Source organism: Musa acuminata, chromosome BXJ1-2, assembly GCF_036884655.1.
Source record: "Musa acuminata AAA Group cultivar baxijiao chromosome BXJ1-2, Cavendish_Baxijiao_AAA, whole genome shotgun sequence".
In the NCBI taxonomy this organism is placed as follows: domain Eukaryota; kingdom Viridiplantae; phylum Streptophyta; class Magnoliopsida; order Zingiberales; family Musaceae; genus Musa; species Musa acuminata.
The window spans coordinates 13,228,703-13,244,035 of record NC_088328.1 but is presented as its reverse complement, the minus strand read 5'-3'; the positions used below and the strand labels follow the sequence as shown (position 1 = coordinate 13,244,035).

General features: G+C 34.6%; 1 long non-coding RNA gene across 6 annotated transcripts; it reads left to right on the top strand.

The window, feature by feature from the left end:
- The first annotated feature begins 4,220 nt into the window (after positions 1 to 4,220).
- On the top strand, positions 4,221 to 11,605 carry LOC135595585 (uncharacterized). Of its 6 annotated transcripts, none has more exons than XR_010480500.1 (7): positions 4,221 to 4,384; positions 4,740 to 4,888; positions 4,986 to 5,300; positions 5,404 to 5,463; positions 5,542 to 7,188; positions 7,339 to 7,873; positions 10,624 to 11,605. It is a non-coding gene; the product is annotated as an uncharacterized LOC135595585 (long non-coding RNA). The 6 variants fall into 6 exon arrangements; XR_010480502.1 differs by having other exon boundaries at positions 5,542 to 7,504; positions 7,635 to 7,873; XR_010480501.1 differs by having other exon boundaries at positions 5,542 to 7,504; positions 7,585 to 7,873.
- Positions 11,606 to 15,333: the final 3,728 nt, after the last annotated feature.

Genomic DNA, 15,333 nt, shown 5'->3' with positions numbered 1-15,333 from the left:
AGGATAATATTTTGGAACATTTAGACTTCACTGATTTTGATGTTTATATATATTGCATTAAGGGAAAGCAAACTAAACATACAAAGAAAAATGCCACAAGAAGTAAAGAACTCCTTGAGATTATTTATACTGATATCTACGAACCACTCCATATTCCTTGTTTTAGTGGAGAAAAATATTTCATCACATTTATAAATGATCTGTCTAGATATGATTATGTTTATATAATACATGAAAAGTCTCAAGTCATTGATACTCTTGTAGTATACATAAATGAAGTTGAGAGACAATTAGATAGAAAAATTAAAATTGTCAAATCTGACAGAGGTGGTGAATTTTATGGCAGATATGATGGATCTAGTTAGAATATTGACCCTTTTGCTAGATTCCTAGAACAATGGGGTATTTGTGCTCAATATGCATTACCAGGTGTGCCACAGCAGAACGGTGTTGCTGAAAGGCGAAATCGTACTCTGATGGATATGGTTAGGAGCATGATGAGTTATTCCTCTATACCTGAGTCGATGTGGGGTGAAGCTCTTAGGACAACTATGTACATCTTGAACAGGGTTCCTAGTAAGTCAGTTTCATCGACTCCATTTGAGTTATGGACTGGTAGGAACCTCAGTCTAAGACATTTACATATTTGGGGGTGTCCTGCAGAGATAAGAGTATTCAATCCACATGAAAAGAAATTAGATCCAAGAACTATTTCATGATATTTTATTGGTTATCCAGAAAAATCCAAGGGATACAGATTTTATTGCCCTAATCATAGTATGAGAATAGTAGAATCTGGTAATGCAAAATTCTTAGAAAATGATAAAATCAATGGGAGTGAAAAATCTCGAAAGTTTAATTTTGATATCAAGGAGATTCAGGTTAATTCTCCCATATCATCTCTTATTCAAGAGATTGTTGTTCCTCAAATCAATGAGAGTATTGATGAGGGTGAACAACAAAATAACATCGAAGAACTTTCACATGATGTTGATATCGCTGCTGATGATCTTGTAGAACAATCACAATTGGCAGATTTGAGAAGATCTCAAAGGAAAAGAAAACATGTCATTTCTGATGATTATGTGGTATATCTACAAGAATCAGATTATGATACAGGAATAAAAAGAGACCCCTTATCATTTTCATAAGCTATAAAAAGTAACGATTCTGAAAAATGGTATGATACAATGAAAGAAGAGTTAAAATCAATGGTCCAGAATGGTGTTTGGGATCTCGTTGAATTGCCCAATGATTGTAAAAGAGTCGGTTGTAAATGGGTCTTTAAGACAAAACGTAACTCAACGGGCAATATCGAACGTAACTCAAGAAAGGACTAATTAAGAATCATCATGTCGTTGGTAGCTCATTATGATCTTGAGTTGCATCAGATGGACGTGAAAACATCATTTCTGAATGGGGATCTAGATGAGGAAATATATATGGAACAACCTGAATGATTCATTAAAAAGGGAAAAGAAAATTGGGCTTCTAAACTTAAGAAATCCATTTATGGTCTTAAATAAGCTTCCAGACAATGGTATATAAAATTTCATAATACCATTACTTCCTTCGGATTTAAGGAAAATACTATTGATTAGTGTATATATATCTGAAGGTAAGTGGGAGCAAGTTTATTATATTGGTCTTATATGTGGATGATATTTTACTTGCTAGTAGTGATCTTGGTTTATTGCACGAAACCAAGATATTTCTCAACAAGAACTTTAAGATGGTTGATATGAATGAGGCAGCCTATGTTATTGGCATTGAGATATTCAGGGATAGATCTCAAGGATTATTAGGATTGTCTCAGAAATGATATATTGATCGTATCTTGGAAAGATTTAATATACAGCTTTGCTCAGCCAATGATGTACCTATTACTAGAGGTGAAAAATTCAGTCAAAACCAGTGCCCAAGAAATGACTTAGAAAAGAATCAAATGAAGAATATTCCTTATGGGTGTGTAGTTGGAAGTTTGTTAAATGCTCAAACATGTACATGACCAGATATTAGTTTTGCAGTTGTAATGTTGGGAAGATACCAAAACAACCCATGAATGGAACATTGGAAAGCTGCAAAGAAAGTAATGAGATATCTGTAAGGGATGAAAGATTATATGCTCATATATAGGAGATCAGATCAGCTTGAAGTGATAGGATATTCAAATGCTAATTTTGTAAATTGCCTCGACAGTAGGAAGTCCACTTCAGGATTTGTATTTATGTTAGTTGGTGGGGTAATTTCTTGGAAAAGTGCAAAGCAATCGCTTATTGCATCATCAATAATGGAAGCTGAATTTGTGGCATGCTTTGAGGCCACAAATCAAGCTTTATGGCTGTAAAATTTCATCTCGGGACTTGGTGTGATCGACTCAATTGCCAGGCCGCTGAAGATATTTTGTGATAACACTACAATAATTTTCTTCTCTAAGAATGACAAGTACTATAGTCGTTCCAAGCACATTAAGATAAAGTACTTAGTAGTTAGAGAAAGAGTCCAGAAACAGCAAGTGTCAATTGAGAACTTGAGCACCACTATGATGATTGCTGATCCACAGATAAAAGCCTTACAGTGTAAAATATTCAAAGAACATGTTCTTAGAATGAGACTTGTGAGCAAGTCATAAAGGATATGGTGATGTATATTTATGTGGATGCTATTATTGACATTCTTCTTGCTTAATTAAAGTTATCTGTTTTTACTATCCTGTTTACATTTATGTTTATGCATATTATGGTTGAATGTAATAACAGGATTATCTTGACAAGACAAATTACAGGGGTCATTATGGACTATATTAGGAAAGATTAACAATGTTGTGGTACATAGAAGGGAGTATGACATTGATGAAATGCAATCGCTATGACTCGCATTGATAGTTGGACTTAGTATAGTATTATTGTATTTATTGGACTTATTAGCTTATTTTAAAACATGGTCATTTATAAAATGCTTTTCAAAAAAAAATTTTTGGAATCCAATTAGGTAAAATTATTTTTAAACAAATTTTGTTTTGTTTATTTTGGATCTGCGGTGCCTACAGCAATCTTGGATCGGTGGCTGTAGCAATCTTGGATCAAAGACGTTGCTTAGCAGATCAAACAAGATATCTGAAGAGATGGCATCAAAAGGTACGCATCGTAATAATTAGATCTATATACTTGATTTCAATCCTGACATATAAGTTATTTTCGTATTTCAGATATAGCATAATTATAGATTTTATGCTTACACTTTCTGCATATAATCTTCGTCTTTAAGGTTGGAGGGTTGTTATTCTAGCGAAGGCCCACATGATACTTCGAAAACTCTTGGTGATGATAAAACTGACTCTATCCAATATTTATATAAATTTAATTTTTTTCATCTTACATATTTTGTATATTTTGTTATAGACTCATTGAAATAACTTTGGTTCTTAAGCGCTCTTCTTTACGATCATATATATATATATATATAAGTATAATTAATTTTTATTGATATTCTTAGTTTATCGAACGGTATATATAATACACTGGTTATAACATAAGTTTCTTTTTACCCATGAACAGTTTGTAACCCAATTTAGATTAAGCACATTTTCCTTTTTAGAACAAATAATGCTCGCCAATGATCATGGGCTTCTGGTATTTATTTATTTTAAACTTTATAAAATTTATCTATTAATTAAACACTATTGATCTCTTTGTCTACCATTTCTGGTTGGTGGTCAGCTTGGGTTCCGATTGTATCCTCTTTTTTATTTTTTATTTTTAGTTTTTTAAGACGGAGTTCACAAAGTTCTGATGAAACTTGACCACCTTGTCCGGAGGTCAAAGTTTGGAGCAATGTTTCCGGTCAACATAACACACCGCACCACGTGACGAACGGAAGCTTTATCCACCGCTATCTCGTTTCCACAGAAGAATTCTGATATTTATTTATTTATTTATTATTGTTATTATTTCTTATGGCAAGCAGCGTTTCGGGTCACGAAATCAACGGAGTGCCTCGAGGATGCGTCCGGGACTCGGGAACCTTCGTCCACCTTCGGCGTAGGCAATTGCGTATATCCAACGCAAACGTCTACCCAACACCGACCGTTCCACGGACCTATCCTTGTCGGCCACAACTAAGAAGGATCCATCTCAGCCGTTGCTTCTTTCTTTTATTCTCTGATCTAGATCGTTGGCTGCCTCACCGCAACCCTATAAAGGACGGGCTCCCTGCCCTCTTGCATTGTTGTTTTGGTTGTTGGCATTCGTGGTTGCGCGTCTGCGGTGTCCTTAAAGTGGATCCTCAGCCATCCGTAATCGATGATTTCGTTTTCGGATTGGACGATCGATCGATCGATCGATCGTTGATTTCGTTTTCGGATTGGATGATCTGTTTCCGATAGGTGGTGCATCCAAATCCCCAGCCATCCCTTAATCGTTGATTTCGTTTACGAATTGGATGTTCTGTTCTCGGCACTTGAAACTGATCTACTTTATGCCGGGTGTATCAAAAGCCTTCTGTTCATGTGGCTTTCGTTTTCGGGGACTTGGACATTGGTCTTGAGCGAATCGGGTGATCTATTTTCAATCGCTGCGGATCGGAAGCGTTTGATATCTGTTGTTTTCGTTTTCTGAACGAATTGGATGATCTATTTTTTTCCCATAGGAATATTGAGAGGCTAGGAGTTCCGATTATTGGAATCCGACTAGTGGATTATTCTTTAACCGCTCTTTTTTTTTTTTCTTGCGATCTATCAGAGGGCTTCACAATTTTGCCGGATTAAGGCTATTTGCGACAGATTTTATATGTACTTTCGAAGCGGTAGGTGAGGCTGTGGTGTTTGTGTGGGTATTATCTTAATGGAACCCTCGCGGAGTCTGTGAGGCAATTTGTGAAGGTTGCTCTGGTATGCGTTGCACGATTAAATATTTTTTCCATTAGATAGTGTTCTATTTAAGGGGTTTCCTTACTGTAATGAACGCTGCTTATTATCATGGATGCAGGTTTTCCGAAATGATCTGAACAAGGGATGTGTCCTTTTTGATCTGGTTTAGTTGGCCTTCGTTACTTTCAACTTTTATTTGTTGCATTTATGTCCACCAGTTGGTTATGTTTGTTTGTTTTTATTTTTTGTGTGCAAGGGAAAGCTTCTGGATATGATATTTGAAAGAGAGATGTGTGTGTTTTGCTACCATGCTATGATATTTGGTTTGAGATATACGCTAACGGTATCTGCGTCAATGCTGTGTCTTTTGGATACTCTAGTTGGATTTAGACGGGTATCAGGGAAGAGTTCCATCAACTTCTCATTTTTTGAGGTTGCCTGTTAAATTGTTGATTAATTTTCCTGTCCTCCTTTTGTCAGCATTTTATATATATTGAAGTTAAGTTCTCTTTGTTTTCTGAATGTTCTATTCCTAGGGTTTTTGTGCGCAGTTGCCGAAGCATCATCGTTAGGCATGATTCTATTAAATAGAGATGGTAACTCACCTTTGTTGGATTGTTTTTGGTATGAGACCTAGGATTTTACATTTTTGATAAGGCTAGTTTCTGTGGCAGATTCTATATGTGTCATCGATGCTGTTGGTGGGGCTCTGGTGTTTTTGTGATTATTATCTGTATGGAGCCACACGTAGCTGTGATGCAGTTTGTAAAGGATGCTCCAATTAAGGATGCTCTGGTTTTTGTTGAATGATTTAAATAGGTTTTCCATTAGATAGTGTTATATTTAAGGGGTTTCATTGTTGTGACATACGTTGCTTATTATGATGGATCCAGGGCTTCCGAAATTATCTGAACAGTGGATATGTCCGGTTTGTGCTGGTTTAGTCAGCCCTTGTTACTTTCAAACATTAATTGTTGCCCTTACGTGCACAAGTTGGTCATTTGATACGGTTCTCATCAAAGTATGGTTGTTTGTTTTTATTTGTTGTCTGCTAGGGGAAGCTGATGGACATCTAGTTTTGCATGGGCATGGGACATTTTTTTGAAAGTGAGATGTGAGTGTTCTGCTACCTTCCTATGGTATTTGGTTTCGATATGTTCTACTCTATCATCATTCATGGAAGAGGTTCCTTTCACTTTTCATTGGCTATCTAATTGTTGATTGTCTGTCTACTTATTCCATTGGCATGCTTGGTACATTTTATAAATTTGCACTTTTGAAGTCAGTCTTTCTCTTTGTTTTCTGAATGTCCTATTTGTAGGGATTTTGTGTGCAGTTGCAGAAGCATCAGTATCAGCATTAGCCATAAGCCTGGTTATTAGGATTATGACCTTTCTTGAATAGAATTTTTGGTATGAGACATACGTTTTGCCTGTTTTAAAAGGATAGTTTAGATTTAGGTGTTTAATTTATGCATGTTTGTGATATTAAGTTTTTGTCCAATTGTTAATTGTTCTTGTTGTTGTGAATTTTTAGCTGTTACTTGCTTGGCAAGTCTTTTTGGTCATACTAATGTCTCATTTGTCTCTTCTTGGATTCTTTGTTAGATTTCTATTTTGCAGCTTAATTATCTTTTTGTTTTAACCTGCCTCTGGTCATCTGATGTTTGGTTTCAGTTAGCTTGTAGATGTTTTTTTAGTATGACATTTAATCATTTTTTGCTTTGAGTAAATAACTTTGATTGGTCTTTACTTTGATTGGCTCATGTTCTATTGTTTTTTATTCTACTTTAACTCTTATTTGTTGGCATTTTTTAAGTTCTCTGTACAATTTATAGTTTTTTGTTCCATGTAAACTTTTTGTCCTTGTGTGTTTCTAGTGTAACTTTTGACTGGTGTCTTTTATGTTGCCCTATAATGCTGATGTGGCCTCATATGAGAGATTATTTTACCGTAAACAATTCATCATGTTGTTTGTTTGCAGGATTTAAATTGGGTATATGGAAGGTTATTTTGTTTGCCTATTTGGTTTATTACATCCAGTTGTATTCTTGGCTGCTCTTTCCAGATGAAATTTGGATTTTCTGTCCTGGTTTTCTACAATTAGTTATGACGTTTGGTAGCAGGATTTTATTTTGGAGTTCATACATTTCTAAATTGGGTTAATTACATCCTTTGGTGTTCTTGGCTGGTTGTATTAGAGGAAGTCAGATAATTTTGTTGAATAACTTGAATTCTGTGGTCATCATTTCCATTGGCGTCATTGCTGTTCATTTATTGCCAAAATGCAGTCCAACAGTGCAAAGTTGTTACATTTGAAAGGTCATTATTTTCACCGACTTTTTGATCCTTTGGCTTATAAAAGTTCTCTGCTGCATTTCTCTTCCTTTTAATTAACTTCCATTTCTCTTTTGAATCATGTTTCCTTTATCTTGTGTGGAAGCTAGGACGTGGTAATGATTTTACGTACAGGTACCTATGCTATTAAGGTGTCTTTGTTGGTGATCTTGGGTTATGATAATTGTACTTGATTGTTATATCGATTTTTGAATCAATTCAATGGCACAATTGATGGCTTCAAAAACAAGTGGGTTTTAAGATGCATTGTTACTTTTTTCTTGTATCAAGTTGGAGGGAGGTACAGACATGCTGTGTTCTCTTGTTTTTCCTTGAAATTCATTTTATATTGCTGATTTTTATGAGAAGTTATCTTCTCAGGCTGATGTACTTTTTGCTGCTCATTTTATGTGATGTTTGTCTACTTGAAGCTTGTTTTGGGAGCTGGGTTTCATGTTAAGAAAGTTGGGTTTCTCTTCAGTATGGAGCCTTCATATTGTAAACAAAGGAGTCCAATTTTCATCAAGGAATATTCTTGTGGGAACCCAATTGCTAATTGAATATATTTCCTTTTTGAAGATTCTTCAACCATAGCTGATACAAACAAGTTTACAAGATTGTTGTTTTGGTTTGCATGATGAAGAGAATAGAAGTTCTACCTGTACTCCTGGTAATTTTCGTCAGCTTGTCATTTTATGTGATGTTTGTCTACTTGAAGCTTGTTTTGGGAGCTGGGTTTCATGTTAAGAAAGTTGGGTTTCTCTTCATGGAGCCTTTATATTGTAAACAAAGGAGTCCAATTTTCATCAAGGAATATTCTTGTGGGAACCCAATTGCTAATTGAATATATTTCCTTTATGAAGATTCTTCAACCATAGCTGATACAAACAAGTTTACAAGATTGTTGTTTTGGTTTGCATGATGAAGAGAATAGAAGTTTTACCTGTACTTCTGGTAATTTTCGTCAGCTTGTCATGTTGAACGGAGATATCTTCTGGAATGGGCCCAAAAAAATTCATTATTTGCATGTTGTTTTTGATAGTATGTGTAGACAATATACTTAGTTCTATTGTGATCAACATTAGGTCTTTGGGAGTTTATGATATCATAATGTCACGGACTTAGCTAGAATTGCCTAAGTCGTGAGGCACCATTGCAGCAATTGTCACGGACTTAGCTGGAGTTGCCTAAGTCGTGAAGCACCCTTACGTCTACTTCTCAAATTTAGTTGGGATTTCCTAAGTCATGAGGCGCCATTACGATATATGCATCCGTAAAGGGTCAGCCTAGTTGTAACCTTATGCAGGTCTCGAAAGACCTGTTAAACAACAAGTTAATTAGTTTGAAAACGGACAAGTCTCTTTGTTTCGCAAAGAGGGAAGCTTTACAAGCAATTCAGTGAGCACCTTGAGTGCAAGAGAGAAAAGAGAGGAAGAAGGAAACAAGGACTTTAGAAGGTTGATTGAACAATTCCAAGTCCGCAAACAATTGCCCACCATGTATCGGGCGCGAAGGCAAGTTCCTATCAAGTTATAATGATTATAACTGAGATTCTTTATTGTGAGAGCTTAAGAATTTTGTTGCCAATTAACCTTCAAAGATGTATAAGCTATGACTTGCAGCTCCACCTTTTCACTTCAATCATTGATGTTCTAGCTTTGTTTTTTTATTAGTTACTGGTCATTGCATGTGGACATGTTGGTGGATTTTTTCTTCTGATGGATTTTGACTTGTCATTTGATTAATCCAGTGATGGGGTTGGATGTCTCTTTAGTTCTCCCGGTGTACTTTCTTTTGTTTGGGTAGATAAAATAATTTGCTTACTCTTATTTTGGTGTATATTTTGGTTTTAATAACCATACAATGTCAAGAACTACTGTTGTTTCCTGTGTTTGTTGTATTATGGGCTTATATGGCTTTGAATGAGTATGTAAGCTTATAATTTCTTTGTTTATATGTGTTGTATTTCAAATGTGTTTGGGAAAAAGAAGATTTTTGAGGGCAAGGTGCATCTTTTCTCTTATATCAACAGAATAAACAATTTTGGTTGGTTCTTTTATTTCAGTATTCTGAATTTAGAGACTTGAATGAGTTCTATGATGAAGCAAAGACGTACGATGCTAGGAACCAAGATTGCAAAATGTTTGTAAGCTAACTATTGATTTCTTCATTGTATAATAGTCATTGTTTTCTTCATTGGATTACAGACATGAAAAGATCGACTTTCTTTTACAAAGCTAATTATTGTTTGAAAGTTAATTATTAATTTCTTCACTGTAGTTGGAACCAAGGTAGGTAATACCGAATGATACCGTCCGGTATGGGCGGTACGTATCGGTCTGACGGCATACCGGTACGCGGACCGCCCGCTATCGGGCGGAACAAAAAATAATAATAAAATAATATATATTTATATTTATATATAAATATTTTAGAAGAAGGCGAGGGGAAGGAAAAGGCGATGTCGCCGAGGTGATCTAACGTCGCCTTAAAAAGGCGCTCGGTCGCTCGCCTCGCTTCACTTCCAAGCAACATGCTTTAAAGAGGCGTCGCTTGGGCGCTTGCCCAAGCCCAGGCGTTGGGCGCTTCGGGCTAGCGCCTGGGTTAAACCAGGTGATCGAACCAAGATTTTAGCGCCTTTTGTATATTGTTCTTCTTCCTTCTTCTCCTTCTGTATACTGTTAACAGTATACAATATACTGTTAACAATATACTAATAATAGTATTTATATTTATTAGATTAATAATATATTATTTTGATTTTAATACTGTTAATTTTTTTAATTTAATAGTATATTTTTATTTAAAATTTTAAATAATTATATTTATTAATTATATTATATATTTTTATATTTTAGTGTCTCGCTTCGCTCGGGCGAGCGCCTGGGCGAGTGCCTAGTGTCTCAAGCGTTTTTGGACCTTAGCGCCTTTTGGCGCCTAGCGCTTTTCAAATCACCGATATATATTTAATATATATATATATATACCGCTCGACATATCGTTTCGTACTGTACCGAGCGAACGACGAAATGTCGATACGGTACGGTATTGGGAACCTTGGTTGGAACATCTACATAAAGCCTAGCATAATCAATGTTAATGGAAATTCATGGGAAAGACCCATGATTAAGTAGATTGAAAAGCTTGGAATTGACTTTTGAGTTGATCCGCTAGTCCCCATTGCTGTTGCCCATGTTGTTGGCAAGTTTTGATTTTGTAGTAATTTCCTGTTTGTACATTTTTATATGATTCAAAGAAATGTGGAAGGTTCGATTAGGACATTGAAAAGGGTGGAAAATGACTTTTGAGTTGATTCGCTTGTGTCTGTTGCTATTGCCTGTGATGTTTTGCAATTCATTGTTGGATTTTGTTTTATTTTCCTGTGCCCACATTGAATGATTTGCTTATGTTTCGTTACAGGTGATGTGAACAATGTAGTTGGAACATCTACGGAAAGCCTAGCATGATTAAACAGAAATTCATGGGAAAGATTTTATTGGCTTTAACTGGTTTTCCCAGGATTAACATTAGATTGAAAAGCTTGGATCTGACATTTGAATTGATCCACTAGTACCTGTTGCTATTCCCCATGATATTTGCAAGTTTTGGTTCGATTTTGTTCTTTTCCTGTGTGTACATGTTTATATGGTTCAAAGAACTCTGGAAGGTTGTGTTTGGTTGAAAGGGGGCGGTGCATTTGGATTGAGATTAGCAAATCGAAAAGATTGGAAAATGACTTTTGATTGAGATTAGGGCATCGAGAAGGTTGGAAAATGATTCTTTAGTTGATTCGCAAGTCTCAGTAGCTATTACCGGTGATGTTCTGCAATTTATGGATGGATTTTGTTTTATTTTCCGGTGCCTACATATTTGTATGTTCCAAAGAACTTTGGAAGTTCTGTTTTTGGTTGAAAACATGGTGCAATGGGATGTTGTATCTATTACGCAAATTGGTTGTACCAAAAATTATTATGGACTAGTACTCAGATTTTGTCATAAGGTATCAGATCAAGGTTTTTGATATGGTTGTGTATGAATCATGTAGTACTCAGATTTTGTCATAAATGATTTTGTGCATTTGGATTGAGATTAGCAAATCGAAAAGATTGGAAAATGACTTTTGATTGAGATTAGGGCATCGAGAAGGTTGGAAAATGATTCTTTAGTTGATTCGCAAGTCTCAGTAGCTATTACCGGTGATGTTCTGCAATTTATGGATGGATTTTGTTTTATTTTCCTGTGCCTACATATTTGTATGTTCCAAAGAACTTTGGAAGTTCTGTTTTTGGTTGAAAACATGGTGCAATGGGATGTTGTATCTATTACGCAAATTGGTTGTACCAAAAATTATTGTGGACTAGTACTCAGATTTTGTCATAAGGTATCAGATCAAGGTTTTTGATATGGTTGTGTAGAATCATGTAGGTGGTAAGTTGCATGTTTTGAGCTTCCAATGGTGATGGTGTCTGGCGTTGGTAAGCTGGCCAGATACATTGTTCTTTCAAGTTGGTTCATCCATGAATTGACATTGTATCCATTGATTTAATTCATGATTGTTTGTAAGAAAAATTTTAATGTTCGATGTGTTGGTAATTATACTTCTACTAAGAAGTTTATATAATATTATTTGGTAGCTTACAAGCTTTATTTTTTGTCTGATTCTGGTAGTGTTTTGTCAGTTATTGGGTAGCATGATGTTGGTTGGGGGTGACTCTATTTTGTGTCTTAGATTTGTATGTCTTGGGTTTTCTCTTGAACAGGAGTCTTTGACAAGGCATATCTTTGATGAGGCATATCTGCCATGTTCATGTAGTTTTGTTTGCTCAAAACTTGCTTTTTTGCGACTTGCAATTGTATGACCCTTTTTCTGATATTGTTATGCTTCCATGCTTTAACATTAATGTTTTTTAGTTGGCATCTGTGTGTATTCTTGGATTTTTCATGACTAAATGACTGTTCATCACCAATTTTTGAGTGTTTGTCATGAGGGGAATTTGTCCTCAGTTTTCTTCGTTGGTGAGGTGTTTATGAATCTTAATTTTGTTTATTAGGAATTTCGGAGTATCTAATTTTGGTTGTATTTATTTATTGAATTGTGAATTTTTGTATTACATTTTTGTTTCATGATTATCTTCTATATTGTTTGTTGATATCTCAAAACTATTCCAGTAGTCTATATTTTTTTAGTAATTTGCTAGGTTTAGATAGTAAGCTGAGTTGGAAAATGATAAGTGGAAGGTGTTCATAATTGTCTTCAGGTAACAATAAAATATTATTTAGTAAAAAATATAACTATTGGGAAATAAGCATATGAGATTGTTTGCAAGCATGTTTGGAAACATGTGAAGACAAAATTTGAAGCTTGAAGAATATGAGAAAAGGGTTATATAGCTATCTTGAAATTAAAGAGCATGTGTTTATTTATCCCTTGTGAATTTGCTTGGACTGTTTATGAGGATGTTATGATACTTGTGAGACTTTTTACTTGGTGTTGCATCTTTGAATTATTTTAGAGCTTATTCAGTATGGTGACAATTCCTGTTCAATTATGTTTGTTTTTTTTAATTATTACACTTTCCATGCTTTTACGACTAATTTACTGTGTTGAATGTATTTCCTGTTCAATCATGTTTGGTATTTTCTTTGACTACATTTTCCAAGCTACTATGATTATTAGATTACATTTTCTTTGACTACATTTTCTTTGTCGATATATTTAGCTACTATGCAATTTGGTTATTAGTAATTTGATTTTGTTGTTCGTATAGGTTGTAGCATATTTTACAATTAGTATGAGATTAGCATTGATTATCGTTTATCAAACAGATGGGTTTGCTGTTTAGAATTTAAAATTAAATACAAAAACGAACAAGAATAGAAGTAAGACTGGGTTTGCTGTTGTTCTCCAGGGAGGTTGATCAACTTCTCCTTTTGTCAACTTTTGGTGATTGCATTGGACTTCTACTTTACTGCTTGATTGTTTTATCTAATTCTATTTATGTATTCACATTTTTCTTCTTCTCTTTTTTCCCTAATTGTCTTTATTTTTTCTGGTGGTTGGTAAATTTTCTATTGTTAATCATAAATTCTATAATGGTATTCAATTGGCAAATATGTTGGGCATATGATAGCTGTTGGCTTGAGAATTATGGGCATTATCTTTTTCCATGTGATAGCTGTTGGCTTTGTAGTTATCTATTGGTTCATTTTGTGAGAAGTCTGCTTCTTGTTTTGCTGTTCTGTTGTGACATTCCAGAAGCATTGTTCCATCACCTGGTGCAGTCTGGTTTTGCATATATAAGAGATATGATGACATCTATCTTGACTCTCTCCAGATAGATTATAAAGCCTGGTGACTGATACATCTGCTTATTTTCTACATAATACACCTGGTCTCTTTATGTATTCATTTGTTGTCTTTCAGATCTTCTGAACATTGATCTCCTCCTCGATTTTTTGTTGTGTGGCATCCAATAGCTTTTTTGTTTCTGAAATTTTGGGGTGTCTTAGCTTCTGAACCTTAATTTTGGGTTTTTAATGTGATCTTTCATGATCATGGGGTCATCAAAATGTCTGTTTTTGTTGGAACTTTCTGTGATATACTGATAATGAAATTGGTACATTCTCTGTTCTAATGAGTTCATTACATCCATTGTTATTTTTCACTTGGCTATTGAAGAGCCTATAGTTTTTATGTCCTGATTTTGGTGTTTTAGTTTTGGTTAATTTTTCAGAATTTCCTTTTTTTTTCCTCTTGACATTGCATTGGGTGGTACAAATTATTTTGTGCTTCATCTTTGTGAACCATTGGTATCATAATTTCTGTGGTCTCTTTCCCTTTATTCAGCTTTTGCTTTTCTTTTCTTTGAGACACATGCCTGTTTCTCTTATTCTATGCTTCATTTATTGTTCAAGAAGCTAGGATGGGGCTAACAGTGAATGCAGTGAACCTTTGGTTGATGATCTCGAGCAATAATGGTATGTAATTTTGACAGTCTGTTAAATATTCACCAATAGGGTCACTCAGCGAACTGGGTTTTCAATTCTATTATATTTTGTAGTTGCAGCAATCTGTAAGTCATTATATTTTGGTTTCTGAAATTTTGGGATGTCTTAGTTTCTGAATCTTGATTATGGGGTTTAATGCCATCCATCATGATGAGCATGGGCATTTTTATATACAAACTAGGTCATCAAAATGTCTGATTGTAGGAATAGATCATAAAAGTGTCAAAGAACCTATAGATTAATTTTCACAATATCCTTTTTTTTCTTTGAAGTAGATTTTAGTTGTACATTGCCTTCAATTCTATATCACAATTTTTGTTGTTACTTTATGGACATTGTATTGGGTGGTACAAATTATGTTGCACTTCATCATTGTGAACCATTGGTACTAAATCTCTCTGTTGCTCTCTTTCCACTTATTCAGCTTTTGCTCGTCTCTTTTTCTAAACATGTGCTTGATTCTCTTCTATGCTTTATCTATTGTTCAGAAGTTAGGATGAGGCTAACAGTGAATGTGGTAAACCTTTGGTTGGTGATCTTGACTAATAATGGTATGTAATTTTCACTTGTTTGGATGGTCTATTAAATATTCATTAATTGGGTCATTTGGCAAACAGGTTTTTGATTTCTGTAATATTTTGAAGTGGCAGCATTCTGCTAGTCATGTTCGAGTCTAGGGATGTTTAGATGTACTCTATATATGAAGTTTTTTCTTTTGCATTATTTCTGAATTTTTCTTTTTATTCCTATATGCATCTATCTCATGTTACTTCTTTTGGTTTTGTATCTTGATCAAGGTTCGTGATTTCGTACCGCACCAGAGTTTCGACGTTCGCTCGGTACGGTATGATACTGTATAACGAGCGATATATCGTTCGGTATACCGTTCGGTATATATATTTATATTTATATATATATATATATAATTCGGTGATGTCATGGAAGCAACGTCGTCTCGTTTATATATATGTATATATATATATATTATATTTATATTATATATATATATTATATATATAAAGTTTATATATATTTATATATAAATATTCGTCGAAAAAGGCGATGTCGTCAAAAAAGGCGATGCGACGTCGCCTATATATATATATATATATATATCGTTTT